Source organism: Grampus griseus (genome assembly GCF_964374135.1).
Source record: "Grampus griseus genome assembly, chromosome: 5".
NCBI classification, from domain to species: domain Eukaryota; kingdom Metazoa; phylum Chordata; class Mammalia; order Artiodactyla; family Delphinidae; genus Grampus; species Grampus griseus.
The window spans coordinates 75,288,967-75,308,546 of record NC_138998.1 but is presented as its reverse complement, the minus strand read 5'-3'; the positions used below and the strand labels follow the sequence as shown (position 1 = coordinate 75,308,546).

Here is a 19,580-nt window from a genome sequence, read left to right as displayed (position 1 = left end):
TTTGAAATAATCTGGATATTTAATGAATTTATTTAACTTAATTTAGCAAAACTCTGAAGCTTCAAGTTACCAAAATCTGTAGAGACTATTTTTAGACATTCCAAAAACATAGTTATTCCTGAAGAGTTCACCTAAAAACCTCTTCTCATTTACATTTAATTTACTTAAGTTTTATCATACCAAGTTAATTTTCTTGTTGAAACATTTTGTAACAAATATGAACTTGACATAGTAAATCTAGGTACAATGAAAGTATTATACTTAATGACTTTAAAGATATGTCGGTATTAACAACTTAAACTTGTTATTCATTGAAGAAATCCTAGATCGTGTGATCCTTTTAAAAATTTAGCTTAGTTCTTGTGTTTTAGGATTCATATAAACTTTAATTTCCTTTAAGCCAATTAAATAGAGCTCATTTACAAGTTAATTTTGGTGAAATCCAGAGGTAGAGACATATTTATAATTGTACACATAGACATACATACATCCCTATAGACACAGACAGATCTCAGTTTTCCTCCTTGAGTTTAAAAAGGCCTCTTTTTCTTCTCTCATCTCAGGACTTAGAGATAGTCTAAATAAGAGTAAGATAGGAGTTCCTGAGAGTCCTGGTTGAACACTGACATCTCAAAGGCACAGGGATAGAAATGCAAGATCTTCCTAAAAAGACTTCTTTCCTTAGGGTCAGAATTCTGAAAATGTTTTAATCAAGCCAGCTTTCTCTAACACATACACAAAACCAGTTTTGGAACGTCAAAGGAGCCCCATCTTGGGCATTTTTCTCTGGAATCTAAGGAGTATTATGGCCATGCACTGTTACAAAAAAGTTTTTCCTTTGAAAGTCACCCAATTGTGGAGAATGCCCCAAGGAGAAAATCGAATTAAACCTTTTTTTTTTGCAGTACGCGGGCCTCTCACCGCTGTGGTCTCTCCCGTTGCGGAGCACAGGCTCCGGACGCACAGGATCAGCGGCCATGGCTCACGGACCCAGTCGCTTCGCGGCATGTGAGATCTTCCCGGACCGGAGCACGAACCCGTGTCCCCCGCATCGGCAGGCGGACTCTCAACCACTGCGCCACCAGCGAAGCCCAACATTTCTTATTTTGAAGAGGTTTTTCCTCCAGGTGGCCACAGCAACAAAGTTTTGCTACTGTTGCAAAGGAACTCAGCCCCCCAACAGACTTTTTTTTTTTTTTTTTACTTAAACAACAGAAATTTATTTCCTCATCGTCCTGGAGGCTGGAAATCCAAGATCAAAGTGTCACCAGGTTTGGTTTCTTTTGAGATCTCTCTCTTGGCTTGAAAATGCCCACTTAGTGCTCACATGACCTTTCCTCTGGCTAGACAACTTTTTTTAAAAAAATTAATTATTTATTTATTTTTGGCTGCATTGGGTCTCCATTGCTGTGCGCGGGCTTTCTCTAGTTGCAGTGAGCAGGGGCTACTCTTCGTTGCGGTGCGCAGGCTTCTCATTGTGGTGGCTTCTCCTGCTGCAGAGCACGGGCTCCAGGCGCACAGGCTTCAGTGGTTGTGGCTCACAGGATCCAGAGCGCAGGCTCAGTAGTAGTGGCGCACGGGCTTCGTTGCTCCGCAGCATGTGGGATCTTCCCGGATCAGGGCTCGAACCCGTGTCCCCTGCACTGGCAGGCAGATTCTTAACCACTGCGCAACCAGGGAAGCCCCAAGACAGCTATTAATAACTAAGACAATCTGACATAGATGGACATGAACAAGACCAAAACAAGCAAACAAAAAAAAACAATCCAGAGGCCCGAGCCTTTAACCCAGGTACTGAGTACCTCAGCAGCTGTAACCTTTCATATTGTCTGCCAAATTCTCACCAGGCGGACCTCCAACCCAGGACCTGGACAGGACTGCCAAACAATCTTGGCACAGGGACATTTCTTTAACGAGGTTACTCACTCAAAAGACACCTTCCAACCCAAACCCCGAACAGTTTTTTCACTGCAAAAGAAAATTAAGTGCCAGAAGTCTGCAGTGCCTCCCTGGGGAATTCCAGGGGATGGTCCCTAGAATCTGGGAACTGCTGAGACTTGTCCACAGGCTCTCAATACCAGCAAGGGGCCAACAAACCATGGGCAAAAGCTCCATCTGGAGGTAACCTGGCTGGCTTGCCAAATTTGTTACCAAACTAGGTTTGTTTTGCCTGTCACACAGCAAGCCAAAATGCTGAGAACTGTTTACTGCAAGCCTTGTTGATTCACAAGGCAGTCAGGAGAGGTGATGGGAGAACAAATCTCAAATCTTCCTCCAGGAAGGCAAGGGGTTCAGGGTATTTATGGGATGAAGAAAAAAGAAGCAGGGCAGTCTGAAGCATGGGGAGTGTGGGGAAAGGTGATTGGAATAAGGTGTGGTAATCCACATTCTGTGCAGGTATAACTAGGCTACAGGCCTCTGCATGTTCTGAGGGTGCAGTTTTAGCCCTCATGTCAAAAGGTCACTGAGAAGATGCTCGCACATGCCCAGTTGAAGGGTTAGTGGTCCCATCCAGTCTTAACCAGCTGAGCTCTATCTAGACACAGCTAACTCTGGCTCAGCTGAGCTAGACACAGCTAAATCAAGTTCCTGGAAAACTCGGGCAAACATCCTATTGTTTAGGCTACATGAGGCTTGGAGGATATGCAAGTCTTGTAGCAACAATTAGAATGACCTTGATTAACAAAGGCAGATTACAGCTGAAATGGAATTAACTAATGTTTACCCACTGTTTCAGTCCCCTGAATCTTTTGATTATTTTTCAATCCTGAGGGAAGAGGGGTTATGACCACTCTGGGCTATTGCTGCTAAGTAGCATAGCCCTAACAAGGGCTTTAGGAATGAAACTGTTCAGCATTCATTGAAAATACTCTTGTTCCTGGTTTCAAGCTTAACAAGTCTTGGTACAGCATTTAAGAGCACAGTTTATAGCTAAATACCCAAATAAAAGGATGAGAAGTATAAATAAACCAAGTTTTAATAGTCTCTGGCATACAGATCTAATCTCTTGGAGAATCCAAGAAAATAGTCCTGAAAACCAGTCTGGACCCAATACTTCTGGGGTTACTTATAGCCAGTGGCTGAATTGTCTATACTGTTTTCTGTTTCAGCAGAATCATTAATTTATACACAGGAGGTATCACCAATAGCATAAATCCTACTCTTTTGAGCCAGAATATAATCTAGAGCTATGCCGTTCTCTAGGATTACTTTGGCTGATGACTCAATCTCTCTTTGTAGGCCAGTCACAGCTAAAGCATTTTCATTTGCTGTTTCAGCTAGCCTAGGGGTAAGGTTTCTGATCATGTGATGAGACTCCCCAACATGGCAAAATTGCTCTAACGAGCAATTCATCTTCTTGATACCGAAGCAAGTAGGTGGTCCTTTTTATTCTAGAGAACAATTTTAAAGACCTGGTCCAATGTTGGGTCTCATTTGGATTGTGGACAGAAAGGAGGTGACTAAGTATCCCAATAAACAAATACTACCTACGTACCAGCTGTCAAGGCATTCATAGGCCTAAGATTAGCAATGGAAACCACAGACAAAGATGTAGCCTAAGGGACACAGAATGCCAGGTATATTGTTAAAATGTATGCTATTTTTAGGAATTTTACCTAGGACACAGTCAAGCCAGGGATCCATGTAAGGCAACATCCACGAGGAATCATTTAATTAGCAAATAGGCAGAGGTGTGTGCAGCCCTCGAGAGGACGTTTTTTCTTGTTTTACCTTTTATATATTGAAATGTCTTTATCAGTTTGGGTGAAACACTCGGATATTATATATGGAAGGGACATAGACTGGGAAAAACAGTCCTGTTTCTACAATATCCTGACCAAGTAGAATTTTGACAAAGGTAGACACCAGGGTTTTGTTTGTTTTGGGGGGGGGGTTGGTTTTTTTGGGGTTTTTTTTGTTTGTTTTTAGGACAGGAGAAGACCAAATTTTGGCTTAGTCAAGAAAAAAACGGGGCAGGAAATTGTTGATTAGCCTAACCTGGTTATATCTGAGGGCTTTTTATCCTAAGTCACAGTGATGTTAGGGATGGTCACAAAATTGACAATTTTGACAAATTGACAGACGCGCAGGCTCAGTAGTTGTGGTTCACGGGTCCAGTTGCTCCGCGGCATGTGGGATCCTCCCAGACCAGGGCTCAAACCCGTGTCCCCTGCATTGGCAGGCAGATTCTCAACCACTGCGCCACCAGGGAAGCTCAAGAGACTAGTCTTTTTAAGATTATGATTCATCTTTTGTTTTGCCAGTAGATTAGAAATTACATGCTTCGTGGCAACCCCAACAAAGGTTTCAAGCTCTAGATGCTTGAGTTACTATAAAGGCCCCTCCACTGTCACTCTGAATGGACAGTTAACCCAAACCTAGGAATTATTTCTTTTAGTAGGGTTTTTACAACCTCAGAAGCTTTTTCAGACCAACAGGGAAATGCTTCTCACCAGCCAGTAAAAGTGTCCACAAATACTAGTAAGTACCTAAGGTTTCCAGTGGCTCTTGGCATCACAGTGAAGTCAGTCTACCAATCTCGGGGTCTAGCACCTACAGTCTCAACTCCTTTGATTGGTGGTAGCCCAGGTTTAGCGTTATTTTTAGCACATACCATGCGTTTCTGTATCACCTTTTGAATTGCCCTTTGCATGTTTGGTCCTATAGTGAATTTCTGAATCCACTGCAGGGATTTTATGTAAAATCCCTGTATATAATTTATTAGATCTTCCATAAGGTACTCAGGTACAAGCACCTTGCCTTGTCTATTCTAAACCCACCCTTCCTTGGTGTACCTATACAGTCAGCCTCCTGACAATGGACAGGACTCCAGTCAAATCCCCATTCACTGGCCCTTTCTAAGTCTTCAGAAGTCTACTTTGGATAGCATTTTGTCAAATCCATATCAGAGGTAAGGGCCAAATTGGGAACCCAGGTGTTTTAGTCCTGACTGTTAGCTTTGCCACTTGATCTGCTAGATTATTCCCTCAAGCAGTCAGACAACCAGATTTCTGACGTCCTGCACAGTGGACAACAGCCAATTCTTTTGGCTCCATGACAGCTTCCAACAAGTTTAAAGTTTCTTGGCATGTTTAGTTTCCTTCTTTTCTGCAGTTAACTGTCCTTTTTCCAAACAGCCCCATGGGCATGGACCACCAAGAAAGCATATTTGGAATCAGTGAAAATAGTTATTCTCTCATCCTTACCTAGGTGGAAGACTCATCAGGGCTATTAAGTTCCACCTTTTGTGCAGAGGTGCCTGGGGAATGGCTTCAGCTTCCAGTGTCTTTTGATGAGTCAGTACCACATACACAGCTTTGCATTGACCCTGGTTCCTAAAGCTGCTTCCATCTATGAACATCTTGTCAACTTAAAAATTCACAACCTGAAAGCTGAGAATTATGTCTTATTTGGGGCATTACTGAGGATATAAGCCCAGGATACAGCCTCTTGGATAGCTCTGAGGGACTGTACTGAAGAGGTACGGAGGAGCTAGGATATAGAGGAGTTTTTGCAGAAAAAATCAAAAACAACAGGTAGTCGAACATTACTGCTAATTAAAGCAACAGACATCTCAAGTTAATGAATTTGGCGCTTTTCTTTGTATGGGAAGATGCAAGAGTCTGGGCTCACTGAAATCATTCCTTTGATACGCACCATAACAACCTATCCCATTTTTCTCCATCCTGAATCCCCTCAGGGTGCACTGTCAGGGGCCGCTGCAGTGGCTGAGGGCTGCAACATTCTTTGCTGATACAGCAGGTGACATTCTGTGTCCAGAGTAGAGACTGCTTTCAGAGAAACATTAGGATTACCCAATAATATGGCCTGATATTTTCCCCATCTTCCTGAAGTTAAGCAGTATTCTCCCTTCTGTTCTAGGATGGGAAGTACACAGTGAGGGGCATGCACAGTGGTAAGTTCTCCTAGTGAAAAATTCTCTGCTTCTTATATAAGCTCATAGGTAGCTGCTGTGGCCAGAAGGCAAACCGGCCGTCCCTTAGTGACTGTATCTAAATGCTTTGAGAAATACGCAGCAGGCCTCCTTATGCTGCCCAGGTTCTGAGTTAGGACTCCAAGGCCGATTCCTTGTTTCTCAATGATAAGTCAAAGGGCTTTATGATATCTGGAAGACCTACAGCCAGGGCAGTTAGTTTCTTGACCTGGAATGCCTTATGGCATCCCCAGTCCAGTTTAGAGGTTCACTGTCTACTCCTTTAAGAGCTTCATAAAAAGGTTTTGCTACGAGTGCAAAGTTAGGGATCCAAATGCAGAACCCGGCCATATATAGAAATCCCCACAATTGTCTCTTATTAGTGAACTGCAACCCTGGCGAGATCTTCCCTTCTGTCAAAGATTAAGTCTCTGTCCTTGTGAAAGTTCAAAACTCAAATATTTAACAGAAGGCTGAGAAATCTGTGCCTTTTTATTAAACACCTCATAGCCTCGTTCAACCAAGAAGTTCAAAGTCAAAACTGTATTTTGGTCTGAGGTGTCCTTTGTCTTATAAGAAAACAGACTATTATCTACACACTGGAGCAGGGCTCCCTCATTTAATTGAGAGTCCCTCAAGTCTTTTGCCAAGATTTCTCCAAATATCATGGGGATTTTAAAATTCCTGAGTGATAGGGACAGAGTAGGTGATCAAATAGTTAATTCCATTAGGGGACTGTGCGTAGAGAAAAAAGTATGGGAGACCCCTGTAAGTTAATGACCACTCAAGAAAGGAAGCTTGCTTAACAACTAAACCAAGCAACAGAAACACGAGACATGCCCCCAAACAAAACAATGGTGGAATGAGACCCACATCCTGCCCAGTGAAGTCAGCAAGTTAATGAACGTTGAGAAGGCGCTTTTTCTGCATGTACTAAGAGGAGAAATATAAGTGAAAGGTGACATTATACTGAAACCTGAGATGATTTACCATGTTTTCACATATGTTACCGCCTTTTTGCTCATTTCCTTAGCGCCCTGACAGTGCCAGTTTGACTATGTAGGGACAAGAAGACTCCCCTGCCCGACGTGGAGGAGGGGCTGATGCTGGAAGTTTGACATCTACTCCAGAACGAGGAAGAAGGTGGGCTTCTCCCCCTCCCCACTTTTCCCCTGATTATAAACCTATAGCCCACTAAGTTCTCGGGGTGGCACTCCCTTGCCTGCCTGTTTGTATCTCTCACAAGCGTCTTATACTAATAAATCACATCTTGCCTGTCCCTTTGCCTCTCGCTGAATTCTTTCTGCGCCGAGACAGAAGAACCTGTGCTTCATTAAGCCCTGAGATGAGTTCTGAGTTTTCAGCAACTTACGCTCTACTGAGTCCCAAGACAAGTTGTACGGTTTCATGAGGAAGTATTGTCCAGGAGTACTGTTTAACTTTTGTATCTAGATCTTCCCATTCGAAAGCAGACAACTCTTGTGATTCAAAACTCAAGGGTACACCCCAAAATGGCATCTTTCAAATCCAAAATGGTAAACCAACAAAAATCTCCGAAGTAGTGAGCAGAGTGTGTGGTTTAGGCACTAGATGAGTATCTTCTACAGTTTGATTGTTTTTGGTCTTGTGCACAAACCAGTATTCATCTGCGTCTGGTTTCTGACTGGTAAAATCAAGAGTACTAGAAGGTGACAGGCAGGGGTGTATTAAACCATATTCAAGGAAGGCCATTAGCAGGGGTTGATTTCCATGCTTTCACTGTTTCTTTAATGGGTAATGCTTTTAAGTTTGGAATTTTTGCCCCAGGGCAAAGCCTAACCTGTATAGTATAACTGTCTTTGTTCTCCCTGGTCTCACATCCACCCACACCTCTGGGCCTCCTACCTTCTGCCATATCTCTCCTCGGACAGTTACTGGATGTTCTCTTCAGGGTCAGAGCAATAGAGCCGGCAATGTGTAAGCCTGCTCTGGTGGTATTTTAATGTCCATTCATCTAGGTGCAAAGGTACCTTTGGCATTTAACTTAGTAAATCTCACCCCAGAAGGGGATGGGAACTTCAGGCATGTATAAAAAGCCATGCTTTAGATGGGTGTCCCCCATCTGACTGTCTAGCATCTGGAGAAAAGGCTTTTTCAAGGTCTCTCCGGATACCCTAGTCTCAGAAGACAGTTTAGAAAGCTGGGTATTTAAGACTTAAGTGGCCTCGGTATCCATTAGAAAGTCCAGAAGTTGACTTCCCACCTGGGGTTCCATATTGATGGATGCAGGATGTAAAGGAGCCCCTGGTCCCTGTCACTCTCAGTCACTGTCATTTTCAGCTCGCACATCTGATCTGCCTCCTGTTTACCTTCAAGAGTCTTATTTGGGGGCTTCCCTGGTGGTGCAGTGGTTGGGAGTCCACCTGCCGATGCAGGGGACACGGGTTCGTGCCCCGGTCCGGGAGGATCCCACGTGTCGCGGAGCGGCTAGGCCCGTGAGCCATGGCCGCTGGGCCTGTGCGTCCGTAGCCTGTGCTCCGCAGCGGGAGAGGCCACAACAGTGAGAGGCCCGCGTACCGCAAAAAAAAAAAAAAAAAAAAAAAAAGAGTCTTATTTAGGATGTGACAGTCTCTTTTCCAGTGTCCCTCCTGTTTGCAACATGCACATTGGCGGGGTCCCACTGTTGAGTGCCCCATTCGAGTGGGAGTTCGGGACTTGAGGCCTCCTACCTTTTGCCGAGTCCCTTGTGAGGGTCCTCGATTTGATCTAGCTCTCCCCTGTGTTAAGGCAGCGGCCTATTTTGCTCTCCACTGTTCCCTTTTCTCCTGAACCTGGTTTTTGCCATGAAAAACTTTGAAGGCAATTTCAACAAGATGAGACACAGGCAGCCCTAGAGCCCCTTCCACCTTCTGCAGTTTCTTCTGTGTATCAGGGTTGCTCTCACCAAAAGTCATTAAACATCTTTTCAATTCTCATATCCACCAGGGAGCTACCCAAACTCAGGTAGGGCAATCCCACCTGGGTCTTAGGGTCTATATCTGCATGTTGCCTATAGGCTTTAAAGACCCTTTCTAGAAATTCTGAAGGATCCTCATTCGGTTTCTGTTTTACCTCCCGTACTCTATTAAGGCTTCTTTGTTTTGGCACCCTCTTCGCAATCCTGCAAGAATGCAATCTCGATAATGTTCAGTATTCTCGTCCCAGTTAGGGTCCGTTGTTGCTATAGCTAGCTACACTTGCAGCAGCCTGTACTGGGTTACCAGGGGCTTCTGTATGAAGCCCATCTATTTCCTCCCTAGCTTTATCCAGCACCATTCTATGTTCTTCTGAAGTGTGGAGGGAATTTAATAAACTTTCAACAACTGCCCGGGTTGTGGGTTTCAGAAATCAGAAGGACACTTTCCATTTTCGGGGGGTCATCTCTATAAATTGGCATATTGTTGTTCTTGTTTTGTTTTGGCTGCACTGTGCGGCATGTGGGATCTTAGTTCTCTGACCAGAGATCGAACCCGGGCCCCTGCAGTGGAAGCAGGGGTCTTAACCACTGGATCGCCAGGAAAGTCCTGGCATATTGTTCTTCTAATCGATTAAACCTGAAGTTGAAAAGGGGGCATGGACCCAGATCAATGCCATCGGCTGCTCAGTCTCAGCATTTATACCTCCAATGGGGATTTGCCTTGACAGTGGGATTGCCCTACCAGAGTTTGGGTAGCTCCCTGGTGGATATGAGAGGGGGAGACCATTCCTATTTCTCGATCCTCAGAGACAGGGGGGAAGGGGGCCTGAGACTGTGGCTCAGGCACTGGCAGGGAAGGAGCAGCAGCCTTATCATATGGGGGTGGAGGAGGAGCAGGCAGAGTGTTCCACTGAATTAACAGCAAGTCGTCCTCCTTTTCATTGGGATCAAGTAAAACAGGCTTCTTTGCCTTCCCCCTCCTATTGGATTGTAATCTTATTTTCTTTGTACAGGTTTACTCTGATACAATGACATAAAAGACTGTACATAAGGTATTTCATTCCACTTTTCTTCCTATTTACAAAATAAATCTAGTTGCAAAATTGTAGCATAATTTAGACAGAAAGATAGACAAGATGAAAAGGCAGAGGGCTATGTACCGGATGAAGGAACAAGATAAAACCCCAGAAAAACAACTAAATGAAGTGGAGATAGGCAACCTTCCAGAAAAAGAATTCAGAATAATGATAGTGAAGATGATCCAGGACCTCGGAAAAACAATGGAGGCAAAGATCAAGAAGATGCAAGGGCTTCCCTGGTGGTGCAGTGGTTGAGAGTCCGCCTGCCGATGCAGGGGACACGGGTTCGTGCCCCGGTCCGGGAAGACCCCACATGCCGTGGAGAGGCTGGGCCTGTGAGCCATGGCCACTGAGCCTGTGCGTCCGGAGCCTGAGGCCACAACAGTGAGCGGCCTGCGTACCGCAAAAAAAAAAAAAAAAGAAGATGCAAGAAATGTTCAAAGACCTAGAAGAATTAAAGAACAAACAGAGATGAACAATACAATAACTAAAATGAAAAATACACTAGAAGGAATCAATAGCAGAAAAACTGGGACAGAACACCAGATAAGTGACCTGGAAGACAGAATGGTGGAATTCACTGCTGTGGAGCAGAATAAAGAAAAAACAATGAAAAGAAATGAAGACAGCCTAACAGACCTCTGGGACAACATTAAATGTAAAAACATTCTCATTATAGGGGTCCCACAAGAAGAGAGAGAGAAAGGACCCAAGAAAATATTTGAAGAGATTATAGTCAAAAACTTCCCTAACACGGGAAAGGAAATAGCCACCCAAGTCCAGGAAGCACAGAGAGTCCCATACAGCTTAAACCCAAGGAGAAACACGCTGAGACACATAGTAATCAAATTGGCAAAAATTAAAGACAAAGAAAAATTACTGAAAGCATCAAGGGAAAAACAACAAGTAACATACAAAGGAACTCCCATAAGGTTAACAGCTGATTTCTCAGCAGAAACTCTACAAGCCAGAAGGGAGTGGCATAACATATTTAAAGTGAGAAAAGGGAAGAAGCTACAACTAAGATTACTCTACCCAGCAAGGATCTCATTCAGATTCGATGGAGAAATCAAAAGCTTTACAAACAAACAAATGCTAAAGGAACTTCTCTAAGTGGGAAACACAAGAGAAGAAAAGGACCTACAAAAACAAACCCAAAACAATTAAGAAAATGGTCATAGGAACATACATATTGATAATTACCTTAAACGTGAATGGATTAAAGGCTCCAACCAAAAGACACAGGCTCACTGAATGGATACAAAACAAGACCCATATACTGTCTACAAGAGACCCATTTCAGACCTAGGGATACATACAGAATGAAAGTGACGGGATGGAAAAAGATATTCCATGCAAGTGGAAACAAAAAGAAAGCTGGAGTAGCAATACTCATATCAGATAAAACAGACTTTAAAATAAAGAATGTTACAAGAGACAAGGAAGGACACTACATAATGATCAAGGGATCAGTCCAAGAAGAAGATATAACTATTATAAATATATATGCACCCAACATAGGAGCACCTGAATACATAGACAACTGCTAACAGCTATAAAAGAGGAAATCGACAGTAACACAATAATAGTGGGGGACTTTAACACCTCACTTACACCAATAGACAGATCATCCAAACAGAAAATTAATAAGGAAACACAAGCTTTAAAGGACACAGTAAACCAGATAGATTTAATTGATATTTACAGGATATTCCATCCAAAACCAGCAGATTACACTTTCTTCTCAAGTGCACACGGAACATTCTCCAGGATAGATCACATCTTGGGTCACAAATCAAGCCTCAGTAAATTTAAGAAAATTGAAATCATATCAAGCATCTTTTCTGACCACAACTCTATGAGATTAGAAATCAATTACAGGGGAAAAAATGTAAGAAACACAAACACATGGAGGCTAACAATACATTACTACATAACCAAGAGATCACTGAAGAAATCCAAGAGGAAATCAAAAAATACCTAGAGACAAATGACAATGAAAACACGACAATCCAAAACCTATGGGATGCACCAAAAGCAGTTCTAAGAGGGAAGTTTATAGCAATACAACCCTACCTCAAGAAACAAGAAACATCCCAAATAAACAATCTAATCTAACCTTACACCTAAAGGAACTAGAGAAAGAAGAACAAACAAAACCCAAAGTTATTAGAAGGAAAGAAATCATAAAGATTAGAGCAGAAATAAATGAAATAGAAACAAAGAAAACATAGCAAAGATCAATAAAACTAAAAGCTGGTTCTTTGAGGAGATAAACTAAATGGATAAACCATTAGCCGGACTCATCAAGAAAAAGAGGGAGATCAAATCAATAAAATTAGAAAGGAAAAAGGAGAAGTTACAACAGCAATGCAGAAATACAAAGCATCCTAAGAGACTATTACAAGCAACTCTATGCCAATAAAATGGACAACCTGGAAGAAATGGACAAATTCTTAGAAAGGTATAACCTTCCAAGACTGAACCAGGAAGAAATAGAAACTATGAACAGACCAATCACAAGTAATGAAATTGAAACTGTGATTAAAAATCTTCCAACAAGCAAAAGTCCAGGACCAGATGGCTTCACAGGTGAATTCTAACAAACATTTAGAGAAGAGCTAACACCCATCCTCTCAAACTCTTCTAAAAAATTGCAGAGGAAGGACCACCCCCAAACTCATTCTATGAGGCCACCATAACCCTGATACCAAAACTAGACAAAGATACTACAAAAAAGGAAAATTACAGACCAATATCCCTGATGAATATAGATGCAAAAATCCTCAACAAAATACTAGCAAACATAATCCAACAACACATTAAAAGGATCATACACCATGATCAAGTGGAATTTATCCCAGGGATGCAAGGATCCTCAATATATGCAAATCAACCAATGTGATACACCATATTAACAAACTGAAGGATAAAAACCATATAATTATCTCAATATTCAGGAAAAAGCTTTTGACAAAATTCAACACCCATTTATGATAAAAACTCTCCAGAAGGTGGGCAGAGAGGGAACCTACCTCAACATAATAAAGGCCATACACGACAAACCCACAGCAAACATCATTCTCAATGGTGAAAAACTGAAAGCATTTCCTCTAAGATCAGGAGCAAGACAAGGATGTCCACTCTCATCACTATTATTCACCATAGTTTTGGAAGTCCTAACCATGGTAATCAGAGAAGAAAAAGAAATAAAAAGAATACAAATTGGAAAAAAAGAAGTCAAACTGTCACTGTTTGCAGATGACATGATACTATACATAGAGAATGCTAAAGATGCCACCAGAAAACTACTAGAGCTGATCAATGAATTTGGTAAAGCCGCAGGATTCAAAATTAATGCACAGAAATCTCTTGCATTCCTATACACTAATGATGAAAAATCTGAAAGAGAAATTAAGGAAACACTCCCATTTACCATTGCAACAAAAAGAATAAAATACCTAGGCATAAACCTACCTAGGGATACAAAAGACCTATATGCAGAAAACTATAAGACACTGATGAAAGAAATTAAAGATGATACAGATAGAGAGATATACCATGTTCTTGGATTAGAAGAATCAATATCGTAAAAATGATTATACTACCCAAAGCAATCTACAGATTCAATTCAATCCCTATCAAATTACCAATGGCATTTTTTTTTTTTTTTTTTTTTTTTACAGAACTAGAACAAAAAATCTTAAAATTTGTATGGAGACACAACACACCCTGAATAGCCAAAGCGGTCTGGAGGGAAAAAAACAGAGCTGGAGGAATCAGACTCCCTGACTTCATACTATAGTACAAAGCTACGGTAATCAAGAGAATATGGTACTGGCACAGAAACAGAAATATAAGTCAGTGGAACAGGATAGAAAGCCCAGAGATAAACCCACACACCTATGGTCAACTAATCTATGACAAAGGAGGCAAGGACATACAATGGAGAAAAGACAGCCTCTTCAATAAGTGGTGCTGGGAAAACTGGACAGCTACATGTAAAAGAATGAAATTAGAACACTCCCTAACACCATACACAAAAATAAACAACATGGATTAGAGACCTAAATGTAAGACTGGACACTATAAAACTCTTAGAGGAAAACATAGGAAGAACACTCTGACATTAATCACAGCAAGATCTTTTTGGATCCACCTCCTAGAGTAATGGAAATAAAACCAAAAATAAACAAATGGGACCTAATGATACTTAAAAGCTTTTGCACAGCAAAGGAAGGTACAAACAAGATGAAAAGACAACCCTCAGAATGGGAGAAATTATTAGCAAATGAATCAATAGACAAAAGATTAATCTCCAAAATATATAAACAGCTCATGCAGCTCAATATTAAAAAACAAACAACCCAATCCAAAAATGGGCAGGAGACCTAAATAGACATTTTCCAAAGAAGACATACAGATGGCCAAGAAGCACATGAAAAGCTGCTCAACATCACTAATTATTAGAGAAATGCAAATCAAAACTACAATGAGGTATCACCTCACACCAGTTAGGATGGGCATCATCAGAAAACCTACAAACATCAAATGCTGGAGAGGGTGTGGAGAAAAGGGAACCCTCTTGCAGTGTTGGTGGGAATGTAAATTGATACAGCCACTATGGAGAACAGGATGGAGGTTCCTTAAAAAGCTAAAAATAGAATTACCATATGACCCAGCAATCCCACTACTGGGCATATACCCAGAGAAAACCGTAATTCAAAAAGACACATGCACCCCAACGTTCATTGCAGCACTATTTACAATAGCCAGGACATGGAAGCAACCTAAATGCCCATCGACAGACGAATGGATAAAGAAGATGTGGTGCATATATACAGTGGAATATTACTCAGCCATAAAAATGCACGGAATTGGGTCATTTGTAGAGACGTAGATGGATCTAGAGACTATCATACAGAGTGAAGTAAGTCAGAAAGAGAAAAACAATTATTGTATATTCATGCATATATGTGGAACTTAGAAAAATGGTACAGATGAACTGGTTTGCAGGGCAGAAATTGAGACACAGATGTAGAGAACAAACGTATGGACACCAAGGGGGGAAAGTGGTGGGGGGGGTGTTGGTGGTGGTGAGATGAATTGGGAGTTGGGATTGACATGTATACACTAATATGTATAAAATGGATAACTAATAAGAACCTGCTGTATAAAAAAAAATAAATAAAATTCAAAAAAAATTGTTTTGGCTATATGGGGTCTTTGGAGTCTGGGCTCATTCAAATTATCCCTTAGATATGCATCTTTACTATATAGGGCCATCATCCAAAGCACAACATGCATCCTGTTTTTCCATACTGAATTCCCCTCAGTGCACACCATGGGAGCAACAGGCAGTGGCTGTCGTGACTGGGAGCTTGATTCTTGAACTGGAATGGCAGGCGACATTCCCTTTCCTCAATCCCAGTAATCAAATACCACCTACGTGTCAGCTGTCAAGGCATTCATAGGCCCTAGATTGGTAATCAAAGTGTAGACAGAAGACATATCCTGAGGGGGCACACAGAATGCCAGACCTATTATTAAGCTTTTAGGAGATGGTCAAGTTAGGGGCCAGTGATGAATTGGGAGATTGGGATTGACATGTATACACTGATGTGTGTAAAATGGATGACTAATAAGAACCTGTTGTATAAAAAAATAAAAGTCAAAAAAAACTGTATCATAATTTAAGGATCCATTTTCAGGCCATTTTGGTCTTAGGCCTAAAGCCATGCAGTGTTACCAAAAAATAGCATCTTTTTCTTTTCCATGGATTCATAACTGAGATCTCCCCAGTTTTGGAGAACGCAGCCTAGAAGGCTGCAAGAGGGAACTGAATTAACACTTCCGATTTTGAAGGGGCTTTACTGCCAGGTGCTCACAGCAACAAAATCTTTCTACCAGTCCTTGCTATGGTCACCAAGAAGCTCAACCCCCAATAGCCAGTTCTTAATAAGTAAGACAACCCAACACAGACATGGATAAACAAGACCAAGACAAAACCAAACCAAAACCGCGGGAGTCCCAAGCCTTTAACCCAGGTTCAGGGTCCCTCAGCAGCTGTAACCTTTTACCTCATCTGCCACAATCCCGCCAGGTGGGCCTCCAGCCCATGATCTGGTCAGGCTTGCACAGGTATGTTTCTTTAACAAGCTTTACTCATCCAAAAGACATCTTCCAAACCGTTCCTTCACTCCAAAACGAAACTAAGCGCCGGAGGTCAGCGGCGCCTCCCCGGGTAAATCCGGGGTAGTGGGTGGGAGAGGTCGCCCCTGGAACAAATGGCCCAGGCAGCTACTTGGACTTGTCTACAGGCTCTCAATACTGGCAGGGGGCTGATGAACCATGGGCAAAACTCCGTTTGGACTTACCTTCTGGCTGGCTCACCAAACCTGTTACGGAACCAGGTTCATACTCACCGAAGCACAGCAAGCCGAAACGCTGAGACGCCAAGGTTTGCAGCAGACAGAGGGTTTATTTGCAAGGCAGCTAAGAAAGGAGACGGGAGAACACACCTCAAACCCACCTCCCCAAGGCAAGGGGCTCGGGGTATTTATATAGGATAACCAATAAAGAAGCAGGGCGGTATGAGAACCAGGGAGTGTGGGGAAAGGTGATTGGAGAAAGGTGCAAAAATCCTTGTTCTGCGCAAGCGTAACTAAGCTACAGGCCTCTGCTCGGTCAAAAGGTCACTTGCGCATGCCTAGTTGAAGGGTTGGTGGTTAAGAGTCTTAACCAGCTCAGCTTGAACCAGAAGCAGCTGACTCTAAGTTTCTGGAAAACAACTCGGGCCAATATGTTATTGTTTCGGCTACGTGCAGATTGGAGGACACGCAAGTCTTTTGTAGCAACAATTAAAATGACCGTGATTAGCGAAGGCAGGTTACAGGTGAAATGGAATTGACTAACAATTACCCATGGTTTCACTCCAGCCTGAAAAGATCTTCGAATTAAACTTTAGCTCTATGCAATTACATCCTTCACCACGCACATTTGAATTCCTAATGCCTATTCTCTTTGGGGCAGGAGACCTGCCTAGGACCAGGACTACCACATCTGTGTCCCCATGTGGCCATTTTGCAATGAACCCCAGTGAAGTGTCTTTCAATGGTTCCTTCATTTTCACTTGTGTTCAATTTAAGTTGACCAAGCCCCTCTCGTTTTATTTCCTGAACCCAAATATAACCCTGCATTTGATGGGTGCAGCAGCTGGGAGTTGCTGAAAAGTGTCCCCTGGCTTCCTACCCCCTTTCCCTTCCTCTCAGGGGAGGAGGAGTCCTGGACACATGTGAACTTACTCCCCTGCGTGGGCTTACCAGACAGGCCCGCTTTAATCTCATCTGTTAATTACCAGCTGTGTGGACTTAGGCAAGTAACTCAACCTCTCTGTTTCTTCATCAGTGAAATGCGGTGGCCAGGATGATTAAATGACATCATGTTTGTAGTGTGCTTATCCCATGCTCTGGCACACAGAGTGCCTAATAAATGGTAGCCCTTGTTCTTAGCTATCCAGGTCAAGTCAGTTCACCTCCTGCCTACATCTCCCCCACTGCCACCTACTTGGGTCCTTTCGATGATCTGTGTTCCCTCTTGTATTTTCAATTTTCATTCACTTAGCAAAGAAACATGTTTGGCTCACCTGTTTTAAAACATCCTCCCCTTGACCCTGGATCTTTTCTGGTTCCATTCTCCATCCCTTGTCCCCTTCACCCCTGGCCCCTCTCCTCATCTCTCCATCCCTCAGCCTCCTGCACCCTGGCATGTCAAAGGTCACCAGTCCAAGGTCACCAGCGTTCTCCCACCTGCTGCTACAATGACTGCAGTCTTCAGCTGACATTCTCGCCACAGCAGTGCGCTGTGTCCACTCAGGGGCGCTCTCCACCCTCTGAGGCTCCCTCCGCAGTGCCTCTCCTGTGCTGAGTGCACTGTTCTTCCAGCTGGAGCCAGGCCCACGGCCCAAGATGTAAATCAGACCAGGACACGTTACCAGTGAAAGTGTTTAATAGTTAAATTAGTTAAATAGACTTTTCAATTTCCATGGGAAATCATAATTGTATTCATTTTTGCAAGAGCAGGGATAAAAAGTGTGCACACCCCTTGGAGGGAATGAAGAGCTAGCACTACACGTTGTCACCAGTCACTGCCGGGATGGGGAGGATGGGTCCCCACAAGGCCAGGGAGGCCATGACCAACAGGGGAAACACAGGAGAAACTCAGCACACGTATTACTCAGGTTGGGAGCAAAATGAAAACCCAGCACCACTGGCGGGCCATATGGAGGGGTCAGGGACTTGAATACAACACCAGGGAGAGAGCCGGCCCCTCGTGACAGATGCAAGAGGCGTGATGCAGAATTCAGAGGCTGGAGCAGCAAAAGCACAGAGAGACTAAGGCTGCCAGTTTTAGGTCCATAAGCGTTGCTTCTCAGAGCTGTGTTCAAACTGGGGTGGGAGACAGTGTGTGGAAAGGGGAGGGTGGTGCTAGTGTCCAGTGAGAGGTGGTGCAGGTGGGCATCAAAGTAACATTTCGCAGCTGGCATGTAGCTGCCTCCTCACCTCCTTCAAGCCCATGTTGGAGGTAAGAATAATGCTGCCCTGAGAAGCAACGAGAAGATCTGGGCACAGGACCAAAGGATTCTGTTTGAATATGTCTCTATAATAGTATATCATTTCCCAAATGCCTCCCTCATAGGGTATAAAAAATAGAGCTTTTTCTTCGTATATTTGACTGCTCCCTCCCCCCAAAACAAAACTCAGACAAAACGAAATTTCTGCTAGCTTTGCCCCATGGACTCCGAAGCTGGCCTCTACTCTTTCCTCTGTCTGGTTTGCAGGTGGAGAGCAAGGCCACCGCCCTTTCCTTGCCTGAGAGCTGCACATTACATCCCCAAGTCTGAGGGATCATCTCCAGAGAGAGCCACCTGCACCTCGGCCAGCAGAGGAGCCAAGCAGGCGAGGTTTCCTCACACCCCCAACACCAGCTGAGCTCTCAGAGTTGCAGAAGCTGCCTCTCTGCAGGCAGCAAACGCTGACATCTCAGGGAGTGGAAGGGTGGAAGGTGGCCGAGCTGTCCACGGCAGGTTGAGGCTGCTTCCCTTGATTCCGACTTGGCCTGAGATGGGAAAGAAGCTTTTGTCTTCTTTTCATTTTGTTTGCATTTTACTTAGGGGAAGTGATATGTGTGTGTGTGTGTGTGTGTGTGTGTGTGTGTGTGTGTGTGTGTGTGAAAGAGAGAGAGAGGTGGGGTAATGTGTGCATGCATCTTCCTACCTATGGTACCCCGAAAGGACATGCTCACTGTTCTGCTTGGACCTGGGGAAATCTGAAGTGAGGGAAACAGGTGTCCTGAATGAGACCAGTTCCGCAGCATAAACACACACACACACACACACTCCAGTACACTGACATACGTACAGTACAAATGAGCACAAATGCCCTGCTGTGCACAGCTGTTTTCTAATATAGAGAATTTACAAAATATAGAATTTGGTATATTTGTTAGATCTCCAAGGTTTTCAATAATACAAAGTAAAAAATACAAAAAGACAAGTTGGGATCCCCGCCCTCCCTCCCCAGTGGCATCCTGCTTTGCCTGTGGGTTTCTTACACGCATACAACTAGCATAG

The 19,580-nt window shown here is 43.2% G+C and overlaps 1 long non-coding RNA gene across 1 annotated transcript; it reads left to right on the top strand.

Moving 5' to 3' along the window:
• Window positions 1–1,214: 1,214 nt before the first annotated feature.
• On the top strand, window positions 1,215–7,105 carry LOC309822552. Its single transcript, XR_014296749.1, has 3 exons — window positions 1,215–1,271; window positions 5,884–5,917; window positions 6,969–7,105. It is a non-coding gene; the product is annotated as an uncharacterized lncRNA (long non-coding RNA).
• The last annotated feature ends 12,475 nt before the right edge of the window (window positions 7,106–19,580 follow it).